We start from the raw sequence: 16,189 nt of genomic DNA, 5'->3' as shown, positions 1-16,189 counted from the left end.
GGGAAAAAATCCAGCTGCTTTCTACGCTGGAATCTGATTTGAATTTTTAGAGGCAAGTTAAAATCCTGCAATTCCAATCTGAGTGATATTTGAAAGGTCCAGCCTGACCCTCTCTAGGACTGCTTTTCAATTAACCAGGCTTTTCATCACATGCTGCATTCTCCTCCCAGCCAGGGCGACTGCAGGACCTCTCCAGGTAGGAATTCCAGAAGCACCTTCACTAGAAGGTTCTGGCTGCAGCAGTGGGTGGTAACACTTCCACCACAGCACCTGCATCAGGAGGTAATCACATAATGGTGATTTTTGGTTTTCCAAAGGCTGGTTTTCCTTGCTGGTCTCTCTCAATCCATTCATTATGTACTGCTCACTCAGTAAATCCCCATTTATAAACACTCAGGGGTCCAGGTTGTTTCCTTGGCTTATTGTGCTGCTTCTCACAAGAGGTGTGGAAAGCAACACAGTTCCACAATAAAGAACATTTTATTTTTTTCCCCCTATATCCAGCCTCCCAGTACAACAAGCAGCCTCTGACTGGGGCCTGGTGAGATTAGGAACTTCCATGCTGCTTTTTGTGGAATGTTATCCCAGGGATCCAATAAACGACACAAAAGCAAAATGCTGGAGGCCTGTTTGATATTTCACGGAGTTGTTTGATCTGACATGTGTCAAATGATAAATGCAAATGGCTGCAGGCTCGTTCAAGCCCAAGTGGGTTTTGAAATGCTGTGGGAAAATTAGAGGATAAATAAATCTGATCCCAAGAGCTCAAGCTCATTGTTTGGCATGTGTCAGAATGCAGACAGAGGTAAATATTATCTTTGTCTGCAGGGAGGGCAGGTTAGTGCTGCTAACCAGGGATTGTGCCTCCAGCAGGGGGTCAGGCAGCAACCTACCAAATTAAATAATGAAGATACGCTAAACATATTGGAGGTTATTTAATGTTTATAATGAAGTTAGCAGAATTAATAAACCCTCTTTCTACAACGGACTGTGCAAATGAATGTGATTCTTTGTTTTTAATACATGGTTTTCCTCTGCTAAGTGACTGTGCAAGAATGAAGCCTCTGCTCTTCTACACTGGTTTGTGCAGAGGTTCACAGATCAGCTCGGGGAGGGTTTCCTTTCCACAGTTTCCTTCCCTGTGGGTCTTCCTCTGGAGGCTCCCTGGGTCATGGTTGAAGCCTCAGGAATACAGATGGACAGAAGCATTGCAGCTGGGTCAAGGTGGAGTTGTCCAGAGTGACTTCCAGGGCCAGTTCTCCCAGATAAACCAGCAGGCAGAGCCAAGGAGCAGCTGGTACCTCTGGAACAGCCAATTGCCACATCCTTTCTTACCCAGACTGCCGCTGGTTTCCAAGATAGAGAGGTCTCAGGAGTGAAAGGGGGCAGAGTGTGAGGACAGTGAGATTGGGCTGCACATGCAGTGACAGCAGTGAGTTTGTGCTGTTCAGAAAACAGGAAAAACTGAATGTCAGGGCTGGCACCACCAACAAACCCAGCAAAGCACAAACAGCATCTCAGCAGAAGCAGCACAGCTTGACTGGCAGCTCCGGGGCACAGCCAGCAGTGTGACAGGTCAGGGAAATAAAACCTCTCAGCATTTCAACTGATGCAACTTGACAGGGACCCCAGTGAAAACAGCAGCACAACATTGTGCTGCCATTTTGATGGGATTGTTCTGTTGAGCTGAACAATGATCTTTGTTCTTAAAAACAGCCAGTGAGGAGTTTGTGTGAGCTGTGCTGTGACAAGGAGTCCCCAGGAGCCCTCAGTGCAGGGGTTCAGCACCCAGCATCATCTCCTCTGCTGTCAGTGAGAAAAGGAATTGGAGAGAAACCATGTTTGAGATCCAGAAAAAGAATGTTCCTGGTGCCATCAGTTACAACATGTGTACAAGGATGGGGAATGTGAAATTTGGCCCAAAGGCATTTTTATGAACCTCACTCCAACTGGCGCTTTTTAACTCGTTTTCATTTGAGTGCAGGGTTTATCTTTGTGCCTCTTGTGTTTTGTTTGCATGCACAGAGCACTTGGCTGAGCCCACAGCTGTGCTTATTCCTAAATCCCCATCCAGTCTGTGCAAACCCAGTCTGGCACCCATCTTCCAGCTTCTCCTTGAGCTTTGTGTTTGACACCAGTCGCCTCTGGCTGGCTCTGACCCACTGGGGTGGATCAGTGTCTGGGGATCCCCACGGCTGCAGAGCTGTCCTGTGCTCAGTCCCAGCGAGGCCAGTGGGGCACTGATGGATCCCAGAGTTGTTCCAGGCCTTTCACCAAAGAATCCCGTGGAAATTAAGATTTGCTGCCCTCAGAATCCTTTGTTTGGAAGAACAGGAAAGGAAGGACTCCTCTGAAGTTGACCCATTTGTGCTTCAGTGAATTTTTCATAAAATAGACAAAACCCTGTTTTAATCTATCCCACTCCACAACCTTCTGAGGGACTCTGTAGGTTTCTCTAAAATACCTCTGTGGTTATTGTTAATTAGAAAAAAATAATATTGCTGAAGGATCGCTTTTCAGCTGAACTTCCTGAACATATGGTTCAAACTGAAGCTGAAAAGGAAAACTTCAGGACAAACTGTATGAATTACTACTAATAATAAAATCAGACATTTTTTTATAAGTCCACATTAATCTTCTTTAAAAGCTTTGGGTTAACCACATTTTTTAAATAAAACTTTTACCGGAGCGGAATTTATTAAGAGAGCTCAGTGTTGCCTTAGCTCTGTTCCACGGGGCATCAAGAGAAGTTTTATTACTGATTTCAGTCACAACAGACTTAGATCTACACAGAATGGTTTTGATAAGCCCAATGTAAAAGTTTTATTGGTTTAAGACATGAAAAACAGACATGTTACAGAGACCACTTCTACTCTATAAACAGCCATAACATGGATAATGCATTGCACTGGAGTCAGTGCTCCAGAGTGTAAATAATGGGGTGGAGGGAAGGAAAGCCTGGCCAAGTATGTACAGCTAAGAAAAACAACACAGACCCAGCTTGTATATGGTACTTCTCCTCTGCAGATCTCAAAATTAAATACAAATAAAGTCTGTATCATTAGGTCATACTCACAGATGGAAAAGGGAAAATTAGCCAGGCCAGGGAAAAGAGGAAAGTTGATGCTCTTTGTTGTTATGTCTATCTTTGTACTTGAAACTGTGACTACTGGGGCATTATTTGAAACAGGTTTTGAGGCCATGTGGTTGCCGTTTGTCCTGGATGGGCTCTGTTCAAAGCCTCCTTTTCCTGTATGTTATAAAACAGTGTTAGAGAAACATGAAACAACCTCAACTATTACATGGTGTCTCTCCTGAGGTGTCCCTGGCTGATCCACTGATTTTTTGTGCTCCCAGAGGATGGGAATAGTGGCAGTGGTGACATGGGGCTGAGCTCTGTTATCTTTATCCTAAAGATAAAAATGTGCTTTTATTGCACCAGCATTAACAACACGGCCCCCTTGTTGTCCTTTGTACTTAGATCTTTTTATAGTGTGGTGAAAAAAGTGTGAATGGCTTGTAAATATAGCTTGCACTTGCTTCAAGGTGCCAAGCTCACACTGGCTCCAGTGGTGCAGAACGTGGGCCTTAAAAATCCTGAAATCCCTTTATAAATGCAATTATGAACGTACCTCCCTCCACTATTCTGTGCTTCATCCTTGTATTCACGTGGAAAAAACTATTGAAATGCTGTAATCCCAACCATATGGCTCAGAGCCTCAAAGAAGCCCTTTAGCAGACACGTTTGTCTGGAGAATTAGGGTTTTACACAGATTATCCAGAGGCTGGAGATGCTCTGGGGGAGGACAGGAGCCCACACCAGGGGCTGCACCGACAGAAGGACCTTCTAAATCTGTTCTGTCCCTTTCCTGTTAGACAGATCCTGGGCTGGAATAAACAGTTAGTGAGCTTACATTGGGATGAGATCTTTTTGAACAATTTTCCTCTGTAAGACCACACAGATTTACTTTAAAACAGTAAATAGATTAAAAAAAAACCTTCATGCATGACTAGAAACCAACTAATGGAATTGTTAAAAATGGAACTTCCATTACTTTTGTTTGTGTAAAAAGTTTTTACAGGACTGCAAACCAATGTAATTACGCCTAGATCACTGTTTTATTTTAGGTAAATGTTTCACTTGGGAAGCAGGAATGTGGGACAGAACGAGACCTAAACCTGTGTGTCCTACTCCTGATTTTTACCCATAGAGATTAATTTTATGGGATAGCTGGATTTTTATGCTGCTGATTAAAAAGACAAGCTGTCTTCTCAGAGGTGAGTTCATGCTTGAAGATGAGACTTCATGTTTGTTACATCTCGAGCTTTCACACTTACAAATGTGATTACTGGACTGTTGATTTTTGTAATGGGGTGGGGGTTTACTGCATAGTCAAATACGAATTGTGTGATTTTTCTAGTGCATTTTATCCATTCCACAAGTTTGTATTGTAATTGAACAATATCCTCTGAGATTTGTGGCAGCCTAAGGCTTCATGGGCATTTCAAAAGTGGCACCTTGGAGATGGGGAAGCAATGAGCAAATGAAACTACAGTTACTGATTTTTTTGGGGAATATAAAAAAGAGATTTCTCCTGTTTCTAGTGAGGGAACCTACATTAATTCCAGAGAGAAGGGCTTGGTCCTGGTTCTTACACAGGCCTGGAGATGGCTGCCAGAAGAATGCCTTGTGTGGTGGCCTGTGTAAGCACTGTCAGTACAGAACACTTCCCACAGAATAAATAAATCCTCTTCTGCAGGGAGAGGGGCTCCCTGGAGGCAGGTGGGGCAGTTGGAGTTGCTGTGGTTCCTGGGAGAGATGTAGTGCAGAGTCTTCACTAAATTAGTAATTTGATTGACATATTCATTTCGTTAATAATAATTTACTGTGATTAGCAGAGAGTCACAGAAACTCAGCAAAGATATCACACATAACTAATTGTCGCTGTTTCCCTCCTCCTCTGCAGTTGTGTCTGTCACTTAAATGTACTGAAATAAAGCTGGTGTGACTGCCTGCCCTGCCAATCCCTGCCTTCCTGGGGTGCCAGAATGGGATTCTGTCTGTACCAGAGGCTGAATGGCAAAATGAATCCAGGTGAATGTTCAGGAAACCAGGTCTCTTGCCAGAGCCAGGTCTAAAACTGAGTTCACCAAATGAGTAATTTTAAATCAGCACCACTCATACCATTCTTTCCTCCTGTAATGAGGATCTGGAGGTTTTAAAATACTGTGCCATAACTTTGATTCAATGATCTTTGAGGGCTTTTCCAGCCTTAACAATAGTGTTTCTATAACTACTGGAAAAAATCTTGCCCCATTACTGTGAAGTTATAAATGTATTTGTTTCCATCTTCAACAGAAAAATGTCGGATGCCAAAGGCCTTTCCATTGTTTTCAGATTTTCCTTTCCCTGCACTGATAAGATTCTCTCCTGCAGAGATAAAAACCACACAATAGCCCAGCAAAGGATGGCTGAGTGGCTGAGTAGGAGTAAGACACCACAGGGAAGGTCAGATCCAAGTCCAGGACACTGAACTCCAGGCAAGCAGGTTTTATTTAACCCAGTGGCACCTAAAATCCATCTGGCACATCCCATTCCATTCCGACCTCCTGTGCAGGGCTGGGGGGCATTCACAGATGCAGAACATCCTCTCAGCTGGACAAGCAGTGATGGTTTCTGTCAGCTGGAGCCCAGAGCGGTTGTGTTTACAAACACTGCACACACACGAGCCCATTAGGTGTTTACTCTATTTGTGCACAGGAATAACACCCACATTTCTTCAGCTTTGCCTCGTACAACAAAGGGAACGAAATGTGTTTCTGATTATGTGATAGATACGGAGTCAAGGGAAGCTCAGCATTCCCAGACCGTAGCCAATGGAAATTCTGAAAGGCTCTCTTGCCCTTTGCAACCTCAACAAGTTGAAATCTCTTGTGTATTTTGTATTAGCTTGTCTTGTACAGTAATTATCTTATATATGACTCCTAGGGGACAAGTGATTATGGTTTATTTCCAGATGACTCATGAGCTAGTTTGCAGAAAGAAAGTTTGTGCTGCTCAGAAAACAGGAAAGTGGAATATTTAGTGTTGTTGATGATACCAGTTCTGGCTGTTGAGCTCAGGCACCAGGCAAAGGGGCTGGAAACTCATCAGCTTGAGTGCAAGGGGCTGTTGAGACCCTGCAAATCCTCAAGCTCTGCTCCCAGAGCGTTTGATTAGGAATAGGAATTGCAGCAAAGATGCAGGCAGTGGTCCTGCACTGTGTGAATAATATGTGTGTGTATAGGAAGAACAAAAACCATTCAAACATCATTCAAATCCAAGATTGTGATACTACGTTTTTAATTTCCTGGTGATCTCTCACTGACTGAGTGAAGCAAGGTGGGAAACTCAATCTTGCAGGATGGCCAGTGGGTGGCAGACCCAGAGGGAGCAAACCAGGCAGTTCCTTACACACAAAGTAAAGCCATGGACATTCTTATGGATGCCAGGAATTTCTGAGTCCAGCAGGTATCAAGACAAGGTGGCTCTGGTTTCACCTGATATGGATATACTTCCCTCCAGTTGCATTAATAGACCATTTGGGAGGAAAAACGGACTCAAGAGTCACCTTCAGCAAAGACATCAGTGGCTTACTCTCGTCCTGAGTCGATCAGCTGGGAAAAACACGCCAGGCCTGTCATTTATTTTTAATAGATTATCTGCACATAATCAAATTTCTGATTAATTGAGTCCAAGCACTCCCAATGATGCTGGAGTTGGCTCTGTCCTGGTTCTGAGGGGCCCGCCCAGCTGGATCTGATAGAAGGAGAAGACAGATCATATCTGACATGGCTGTAAGGCTGCCAGAACTAATTTACCCCTTCCAAAATCCTGAGCTGGCCTTTGAACATTTGAACTGTGATTGAATTAGAGATCGATTATGGCAGTCAGTGTTTGTATCATGAGGCTCTGAGGTTTTGATGGCACTGAACAGTCCTTACAAAATAAAATATTTAGAGTGGCTTTGCCTAAAATGACAGATTTTTAGGGAGCTTCCTCTCGTGCAGTAATTCTGTGTGTTATTTCAAACAGCACTATTAAATTGTCATTCCTCCTAACATTTTAGGCTGGAAACTTTGCAAGTGCCCTTAGGAATGACAATTTCACAGTCTTGTATTTGGATCTGGGTGCCTTTGGTGGGTCTAACCTATATGTTGTTAGGAATCCTCAGCCAGAACTGAGTGATAAATGTTTAGTCCAGTAGAAGTCAATTTAATTCATTTAGAGGAAATGAAAGAAAAAAGCCCAACCAAACCCCAAATTCAGAGGCAAATTATTCTGAAAAACAGACTTAGAAGACCCAGAGAAAGCCTTAAAGTTTTTCAGGAATCAGGCCCTTATGTTTCTATTCCTTTCTCAGTGCACAGCACAGGTGTTCACTGAGGTCACATTTCCACAGGTCAGATTTGCAAAGAATTCTTCATGTCAGTACCTTACCAGGGGCCAGGCTTTGAAACTGTGACACTCAGATTTTTGAGAAAAAAGGAGCTTTTCGGATCTGGACACATCTTTTGGCTTAAAATGAGAGCTGAGCACTTCAGAAACTAATTCTAGTAGAACTCTGCAAAACCAAGCCCATTGTACAAAACCCCAGCCACCAGATTTGATACATTTTTAATTCTTGCCCACAAAAGGAAGGCGTGAAGCACTGATCTCTTTGTTGGCTAAGGAGCCAGAAGCTCCTGGGTATAAACCTTTATCTCTGTGACACAGCTCAGCTCACAACATCTTCCAGTTTTACCACAAGGAAATTTAGCTCTGAAGCATCAGTGGTGAGTCCGTTCTCATCAGCATCTTTGAGGAGGGGTATTAAAGTTTAAAAAGCTCTCAGCGGATCGAGCGCTCACAAACATTTATTAGTTTTTCCATGAGCACATGACACTGTTCAGTAAAGCAGCCCCAGCTTTGAGGTTTGAGGTTGTCAGGGAGGGGTGACAGTGTCACTTTGCTCTGGCAGGGGAGCAGCTGCTCCCAGTTACAAGGCCAGTTCAGATGACAAGGCAGGGTACCCTGGACAGCTCATGGTTTGGCAATCCAGATCTTACCTGATCATAACCAAATTAAAACCTTTTAAAAGGAAAAAAAAAATTGATTCATGTGGATTTTCCAAAAGTAATCTAATGATAAAAAGTCTAAACAAGTACTTCAATTATTTATTCATTATCAGTCTAATGAGCACATCTTAGAGTGGTCCAGGAGACCTACATGAGGCTGAGCTTGCCATTCTTCTTTGCAGAAATGTTTGAGAGGAGCTGAGTCAGGGACAGTGTTGGTGTGGAATCATTCAGAAAGGCCAATTATGCCTTATTTACCAATTAATAATTTAATTGACCAATTTATTTGCCTTTATTTGCCAATTATTAATTTAGTTGGCAAGGGACTTTCAGGTTTTATAAATTATGAAATGAAATGTAGTTTTTTTCCATCTGAAAATAATGCCCTCCCTTTCTAAATCTTCTCCCTCAAAAGACATTTAACATCATTGAAAAGGCACTTGAGCCAAATAAAAAACTTACATTCCTATTTTTAAATATTAACTTGAATCAAGGGCACACTAGGTATTTTGATCACCTGACAGAGTAGCAGCTTATCAGTGCTGTTGTGAAACATCTCTAAAAGTTGCCAGACACTTGTGATACTTTGGAATTGCATAACTGCAGACTTAGGTTGTATAATACAAATTTGTCCACGTCCTAAGTGAAGCACAGAATTTAAGTAGAAGGTCTAACATGTTGAAGTAATTTTTAATGACGGGCATTTATAGGCCATAGGGTATTTATTCTTTGTCATGTTCCATGATCCTTGGGAAAGGTTTGATTTATGTAAAGGTGTTCTTCAATTTAATGCTGCAAAATTGATAAGGAAACCTGTTCAGGGCTTGGGTTTGTGCAGTGTTCACCATCCTGATCCTGATTCAACAAGGCACTGAAGCACAAGCCGAATATTCAGCCCTCAGGTAACACATAACCTCTTATGTGTCAGTAATATTGGAATAGAAATACACTTAGAACAGAAATACTGCCCCTGGCATTCCTGCTGAAGCACTGATAAGCTAAACAAAGCACTTTTCAAAGCCTAATAACCGGATGGGATTTGTAGCATAAACAATGCTCCTTGTTAGTCACCAGTCCCCAGGGCATCTTCCTCACTTTGTTACAGATAAATTAGCAACAAATGAAATGCTGTGTGTGATTTCCTGCCCTGGGTACGCCTGTGTGCTCGCGTGCCAGTGTGAGATCTGTCATTTATTATTTATCCAAGAATGTATTCACGTCCACAGTGTGATTTAATTACTTATTAAAGGTGCCAGACTGGAAGATGCAGAAGCTGGAGTTTAGTTATCCAGAGAACATGGTATAGGCAGTGACATCCTCTCCAGGATGTTCAGTGCTTCACCCCAAATCTCCAAGCACAGCTCTTTCTCTCCAACCTTTTCCCAGGTTCTCTGCTCAACATGTTAGGTTCATAAAAGCTGCAAACAGAGATATTAGTCCTGTGGTTTTTAAACAGGAATGTTGATACTCTGGAAAATGGTATGAACACATTTGGGCAGCCTGTTTTAGCAAGGTCACTCAAGCATTGGGTTAGTACTAACAGAGGTGAACCCCCTTCTAACTAAATAATAGCAGAAGATATTTTTTGTAAAAGTGGAATGAGCCCAGAAGATTTCCTTCTGCTTGTCAGGAGCTGTGTGCACAGTGCTGTGGCTCTTCTGCAGCCACTCAGGCCTTACCACGGACACCTTTGTCTTGGAAACTACAGACTGAATTCTTCCTGTTGGAAGAAACAGGATTTGGGGTCCATTTTTTATGTCACTCTAAGCCTATTACTGTTCAGTTGTGCAATTCAAAGCACTTCCCCCGGCCCCAGGCACAGCTGGATGCAGGACAGCAGGGAATCTTCTCTCACTTCCATCAGTACACAGGCGTCAATGGGGAAACCCAGATTTTATTTGGCCTTAACTCACTGAATTTGACCAGAGAAAGGCTGTTAAATAACAGCAAGTTTCCTTTCACGTAGCCCCAGAATATTTTGAGGAAGATAACGAGTACAGGAAAATCCAAACTTCTGTGACTCTGTACATTAAATCAGTCAATCCATGATAGCCCAGGCCAGCCATTCCTGTTGCCTTGCTTACATTTTGTCCCACCACAAGCCTGAAAGTTGGAATCCTGGATCCACTTTGTCTAAATTGTAGGTTGGGCTTTTTTGGTGCTGGACCTTTGGTTGGCTCTGTGAAGCACAGCTGCAGTGCCAGTACCAGTGTTTGCTGTTAATGAGCTCCTTGGTTTGGCTCTGGAGTTGGAGCTGGCAAAAACTGCTGTGCCTATTTTAGTTTAGACAGTTGAACAGTCCCATCAAAGCCAGCTCTGGACATGCCAACCACTGGCACTGCTGCATTATTAATTCTTAGTTCTACACATCCAGTCTCTTGATGAACTCCACAAAAGCCTACCTAACCAAAACCAGCCTGTGAGGTACAAAGATGGGGCTGAGAGCTGTGAGGGTGTGAAACACTTCAGGCACCGTTGTGGAGCAGGGCCCACGTGATGGCCTTTGACACAAAATGAGGGGATTTTGACTGAGATGGGCTTTTGCATGATGCACCCCCAGTGAGACCATCTGTGACTGAATCCATGCTGGAATGTGAGAGTGGGTGTTGCTGGATATGTAGGAGGCTTCACAGAGCTCGGCTCAGAACCACTGTGCCCCTGGTTCCTGTGCATGAGCAAAACAGAGCAGCTGCTGGAGAGCAGCACCAAAGCAAGGGAGGAATCTCTAAATGCAAACAGAAGGGACAGACAAGATTAGCCTCTATCTTAAAAAATTATCCAAATGAAAAATGCAATATATAAAAATATAATTTGAACCTCCCTGGCAGTCTGTCCAAGAGAGGCTTGACCTCTGCTGTGGGAGTTGGCTTTCCCTCTTTGGAGTATGCCACAGCAAGAGAACCCTCAAACATGACAGAAAATACGTTCAGAATTCTGAGACAGACTGAAGTCTATTTTCAAATAAAACCAAGAAAAATGACATGGCTGTAGAAATGATGGGAAATCTGAACTCAGTTTTGACAGGTAGGTACTTGTTTATTTAACCTTTTTATTTAATGTATTAATGTTGCAGCATCAGGACAAGTCACACTTCACACACCTGTAGCTCTCCTACCCTGTCAGCTGTGACTGGGCTTCAGATATTCCTGAGTTATTCAATAGCAAGTGGTGGCTCTGACATTTTCACCCAGTGGTTCTATTTTTGAACACAGACTCTTCTTCCACTATAGAATACTTTTTCAATATTCCTTTTAAATACATGTCTTTTAGTGCTTTTCACGTTAACTTTCAGATGTTGAGAAAAGAATAGTCTTTAATAACTTAGCTGGTAATAATGTTTCTGAATAATAAGATAATGGTATATAATTGGTATAATGGAACATACAGTTCTGAAAATTCTTTCATTTAGAGAGATTAGAGATATTACCAGAATTAGTTTCCCTAGCAGTACATGCCAGTACTTGGCAGAGAATCAAAGGGGTTACTTCTTGGAAATTGAGTTTGTGATTTCCCGGATCCTGAAAAAAAACCAAACATTCCCAACCTTACCTGTGGATTAATCCCTGACTGTGGTGAGTACTGGAGGTGTTTGGTGCACAGTGTTAAGTGTGAGGATCCTCAGGATCAGAATCTGTATGGCACAAAACTGGGTCACAAACCCACCTGCCAAACTGGTGCCTTAGGAGTCACCTTTTCAGCACACCTGTGGGAACAGGATCTGAGTGTCATTGTGTTCATGACCAGCACGTCTCTGCCACAATTCATATCCCAGTGCTGCATTTTTTGTCCTGGGCACAAACTGAAATTGTATCTGAGACATTTAATACATGTGAAATTTGCAGAGGGGCTGCTGTCACAACACTGCCAACAGTTCCATGATGTCAATTAACGTCAGCTGGATAATGCTGGAATTGCCAAAGCCCACTCTCACTTGTGATCTTGCTCACTAAAAAAAGATAAGGGTACTAAAATAGAAGTGCAGATATCAATGAGAAAGTAAATGAAAAGGCAGAAATAAAAAGCATAGATGGGAGATGAACAAATGTTATGGAAACAACAGAGGAAGTGAGAGCAGGGGAGGGAAGGGTGCAGTGCCAAATTGGGGTTTTGCTGAGCAGAAAGGATGCTGTAGAGGTGTAAATATTTTATTCTGTTGAAGTCACTGTTCTTAAAAGTTGCCAATTCTGAGATTTTTCCCTGAAATAACTTAAGCAGATCATTCCATAAGGATGTTACCATTGCTCTCTTGCTGGATGTAGCCAAGAGGTGCCATTACAAGATCTGGTCACAGTCTCTTTTATAAATGTAGGTCAGTAGTTTTCTACCTCACACCTGCTTTGTCTCCAGGAGAGCTTTTTATGGAATTCAATGAGACATCACATATTTTGGTTCTGTGGCCCTATTTCCATCTTTTCTCTTTCAGTTTATCAATGCCTACCTCATTGGCATATGATAAACTATCATTTGGAAAAACAGGCTTTTTTTCTGAAGCTCCTACAGTAAACAAGACTATTATTCTGTGTAAAAGGTGTGCATGCATTTGTACTCTGTACATACACACTCAATATATCACGTCTAAGATAACCCTATCTGGGAGTCTGAAAGCAAGGAGTCCAGAAATGAATCCAGTCAAAACAAAATTAATTATAAAAGACTAGAAATGCCACCCCAAGCCTTCAGTTTTAACGAGATGACTGTTTCTTACCAGCATTAAATCTGTGGGGATAAGGAAATGTTCACTGAGTTAAGATGTGCTAAGAAAAGTGTAAAGAAGAGCATACATGGCTCAGGAATTTCAGGAATCCCACTGGCTTAAACAGTCTTTTATTTAAAGCAAATGTTCTCATAGTTGAACGACTTCCAAGAAGGGCCTCAAGTGATGAAAGTATTTCCATCTAATGTGAAAATACTTGGAAAATGCTTATTCCATGTGAAAATATTGCCACCTTTCAGAAAGGCCTGAAGACTGAAGAATATGAGATGCCTTTAATGAAGATACTCTCAGACAAGGTGTTAATTTTCAGAACATGCAAAATATCCAGAATTCCCATTATTTTGATAATGAATGAATTTTAATGACTTTCATCTCCTATAGCAGCCAGGGAAAATATTTCAGACTATTTTACAAAACAGATACTTCAGTAAGAGAGTGAAAAAATTTACATTCATCATCCTGACATTGCTCCTTTTTCCCTCAGGGCATAACTGACCTGGAAAGTACCACTGAGCATCTGCAGGGAAAAGCAATGGGGAAACAAAACCTGTACAGACCAGCAAGGCACTGGGAGTCTGGTGCACAGCAGTGGCTTTCTAATTCCTATTTTACGGTTTTTAGATGTTCAGTTATGCTGAATAAACTCTGTTTAATAACTTCTAAATTGGCCACATTTGGAGAATAAATAGTCAATGCTTTTTTCACGAAAACAGAGTAACTTCCAATACACAGCTTGATTCAAAAGTGGCAGGAAGGTGCCAGAGATTGTGACAGGGTGTGAAGGGAAGTGTGGCCCAGCAGGTATCAGAGCAATTTGTATTCTGTAATAATTTATTGCACATATATTGGGAATTGGTTTATTCTGGTTTCTGCATCTAAAAATTCAGATGTGCCTCAGTACTACAGAACACCACGGGGATTATTGGATGCTCCTAAAGCTTTTCAGAGATGCTCAGGAAGTGCAGACTCCCAGAAATCAAATCAACTGAGATACTAAATTAGATTGGAAAGCAGAGGAAGATTTTTTAAATCTTGTTTTCTAAAGGCAAGAAATGTGCAAGTACATGACTAACCACCAAGGGTCAGTGTTTGGTGGTTTTACATTCTAACATCTTTGTTCCCAGGTGCTTGGAAAATCCCTTTAAGATGCAGTCCTGTAATTAGGATTTTCCAACAGTATTTTTAAACTACCAGTGAGATGCATATGTGCCATACAAAGTATGGGAAAATTCAAGTGTCTGGATATGGGGCTTTTGTCAGCCAGTTACCAAGTCTGAACTGAGTATTGTTCATATTCCTGGATATAATAAGTCCCACTGTCTCGGGTGGGGGGTTCCTCACCCGAGATTGAGGTGGTTTAAAGTCCTTGGCCCTCTAAAAGCCCCGAGTCGTGTTGGTATAAAAAAGCAGAGTCCTCAAGGTCTGTTTTCAGGTTTCTTGTGTTGTTTATTATTTGGTATCTCAGAGTTTTCTCTGCTCCCAGCCGAGGTCTGGACAGCAGCTGGGACATGAGGCACTGCCCACGATGGGATGTTCCCTAACATTTACACAGATAAAGATGTGTCGGTTATTTACTATTTTGTACCAATATCAAGTGCCCACACTAAAAGTGACATTTCTACTTTGCTCCAATCCACTCTAACTACTTTGTGCCATCACCACCCCAAAAGATGGAGGACGAGGAACAAGGAGGTACCACCCAAATTCCACCATTTTGTCCCCATTTACCTCTATTCTATAAACCCTAAAACTACTGAATTCTGTATCATCTACTGTGCTAAACTGCTGTTTTCACATCCTGGTGGTTTGTAATTCATTCCTCTGTATCGGAGGCCTCTCCCATGGATTAAAATCAAACCCGGTGTTTTCCTGGGCTCTGTGCCAAGGTCTCTGAGCCCCCTGGATCAGCTCCACACCCCCCTGTCCAGGGCTCAAATTCCCTTCCTCGGGTCCCAGGTCATCCAAGGGGATGTCCTGGACTCCAACACACTGGAAGTAATAAAAATGCCCTATGAACTGGATTTTATTTTTATGAATAGCAATTAAATTATGGTAGCAAATGCCATTCTTCTGTTTTGCTAAGAAAGTTAAGACAGTCCTCACTGGGGGACTGGCAGGTGCTTTGTCAAGATGGCAAAGGATGCACTGTCAAGAGGAGTGAACACATTTTAAGTTAAGTTCCCGTTGAGAGAAGTAATTTAACCTGACTTTAAAATGCACTAACTGTGGATATCAGACATGAGGAGATTGAGCTGCAGTCCTGGTGTGAGGTGCAGGCCTGGCTGGCCTCTCCTGCTTCTGGGATGCTAATATAGGTCATAATCCTTGATTGGCACAAACCCAGAACGTACTGACAGACATTCATATAAACTGCAGCTCATGAAGAAATCTCCAACCAGGCTTAAAAAATAAACCCAACCCACCTTACTCTACATGAGGCACAGAGATCCCTTTGTTCCCTTTCTGCCCCACGGCTGAGCTCCAGGCACAGCTGCCCAGTGCTGGGGAGTTTCTGATGTGCCCCAGCTCAGCTGTGATTTGAAAGCTGTAAAAACCAGGCAGATTCCTGCGTGGAGCTGATTGGATTTCTCTGCAGATGCAGCCAACCCCTCGCAGTGCTGACAGTGCTCTGTCTGGGTGAGCTCTCAGCCTGACCTGGATGCAGCAGCCGGGGGCACACGGGTGAGCTGCTGTCTCCTGACATAATCCCACATTCCCGACCTGCACAGCCTGGCCTTGTCTCCACACGGATCTCAGCCACGCTCCTGGCCCCAGCCAGGCTGGGTCACCCTCCCAGCACTGCCATCCCTTGGGAATTATCACTTCTGGATGCTTCTGAATGAGGATCAACCCCCAGGAAAGGACATAAAATCACAAAAACTGCAAAGAAGAGGGATAAAATAAACAAAAGCTACTAGAAATTTAAAAAGAGCAAAAATACTAAAAAAAAAAAAAAATAAAATAAGCATGCTAAAGAGTACAAATCCTAGCACAGAACTCTGGGGGATTTTACTGTAAAAACCTTTTATTCCTTATTCTATTTTTAATAAGGATTTATGTTAATCTTCCATGGCAACCAAATCTCTTTAAGAACCTTTGGTGAAGGAAACAGTAATAGGGTTTCCAGAAATCCAAGTCCACTCTCAAGTCTTTATCAGTTCTGGAGAACACCAGGAGGGGAAATAGTTATGTAAATACCATCCATGTCATCACCACAATTTTAACCTCTGTGAGGCAAAGTAGAATCAGTAACAGAAAATTAAAGTATGTATCTTGAAGAACAGCCAAGGAACAGCAGATGCTGCCTGTAGCAGTTATTATTCAAGTTGTTTAGTCCACTCTTAGGCTGACCTAAACACGGATGTGTTTAATGCCATC

This window comes from Sylvia atricapilla, chromosome 9, assembly GCF_009819655.1.
Source record: "Sylvia atricapilla isolate bSylAtr1 chromosome 9, bSylAtr1.pri, whole genome shotgun sequence".
Lineage (NCBI taxonomy): Eukaryota > Metazoa > Chordata > Aves > Passeriformes > Sylviidae > Sylvia > Sylvia atricapilla.
This window is presented reverse-complemented; position numbering follows the sequence as displayed.